Raw genomic sequence first — 1,299 nt, forward strand, 5'->3', positions numbered from 1 at the left:
ATTAGTTGCTCAAAAGTAATTTGACCGTATGAAATGCATAATATAAACCTAGAAACATATACGTGAGCAGTACTTAAGCACTGTAGTATCGGTGTTAAGACATACCTCTCAAATACTGTAAATCAAGTTAAAAATATCTCAAGACCGATTCTGGTCATAATGAAACCATGTTTCGTGTATGTTTTCTTTAAAGTACCGAGACCAGCCATATACTCTATGTTTATGTTCCAAAATTAATATCGTTTATGGCCTTCACACGCGTTGCAGTATGCTCCTATTCTTTTTATGCTCAGCTACTAAGATTTCCCTTCAGTGGTAAAATCAGATATGAATATTCAATACTTAAACGGGCACAGTTAAGACATTAAATATACATATACATACTGTATACAGTACAGTTTTCATACGGTAATATGTTTATGTTCCTAAATCAATCTCTTTTATGAGCATGTGAAAGGCATGGTGAATCGATTCTCAAAAATTACTGTACTTTGCATGATTGGAAACAAATGCGTGATTGCGAAATGCTGTGGTGTTACTTTTACAAAGACGGTCAATGAAAAAAAGAATGTTGACCAGGGCAATACTTTGAGTTTACACTTACAGCTTGTCCAAGGTCATTCATTATTAATACTATTAGTAATATCTTCGTTAAAGACTTTGATGGCCACAGCTCAAACATGAGAGGTTGAGCTTTATTAGCTCCACCTTGCGGAAATTCCGGATACTATTATTTTGCTTGTCGTATTATAGGAGAATTTACGGTAACTCGCGGTATTTACCGGTAGCTTGCGGTAGACTGCGTACAGCGTACCGCAAAATAATGCGGTATCGCCCGCGCATTTTGAATGGCTGCATCTGTAGGCTGCCAAAAGTCTCCGAAACCAAATTTTGATAGCAGAAAATTCTCACTCGTCCAGAAGTTCCCTTGGGACCCAACATCCAGCACAGAGTGGTAAAAAAGCGTCTTTTTTGTAGACCCTTTCAGCGTGCATTGGTGGTTCAGTGGTAGAATTCTCGCCTGCCACGCGGGAGGCCCGGGTTCGATTCCTGGCCAATGCAGTGGCTTTTGCAGCGAGCGGCTCCATCATTTGCATCCCCTTTCAACTCGCAACTGAAAACCCACTGAAGCTTAGAAGCTGTGAGCCAGGTCAGTACCCGGATGAGGATGACCTACAGGGAAAAGCAAAGCTTACAGCTGGAAGCGGTGTTAATGGAGCCAGCGGTGGGACGCTCACCCTGAGGTCTGTGCGGGTCCCAATGCCCCAGTATAGTGACGGAGACGCTGTGTGGTAAAAA

The 1,299-nt window shown here is 41.8% G+C and overlaps 1 non-coding gene across 1 annotated transcript; it reads left to right on the top strand.

Moving 5' to 3' along the window:
• Nucleotides 1-991: 991 nt before the first annotated feature.
• Nucleotides 992-1,062, top strand: trnag-gcc (transfer RNA glycine (anticodon GCC)). Its single transcript has one exon. It is a non-coding gene; the product is annotated as a tRNA-Gly (tRNA).
• Nucleotides 1,063-1,299: the final 237 nt, after the last annotated feature.

Source organism: Atractosteus spatula, unplaced genomic scaffold (assembly GCF_055471065.1).
Source record: "Atractosteus spatula isolate fAtrSpa1 unplaced genomic scaffold, fAtrSpa1.hap1 Scaffold_16, whole genome shotgun sequence".
NCBI lineage: Eukaryota > Metazoa > Chordata > Actinopteri > Semionotiformes > Lepisosteidae > Atractosteus > Atractosteus spatula.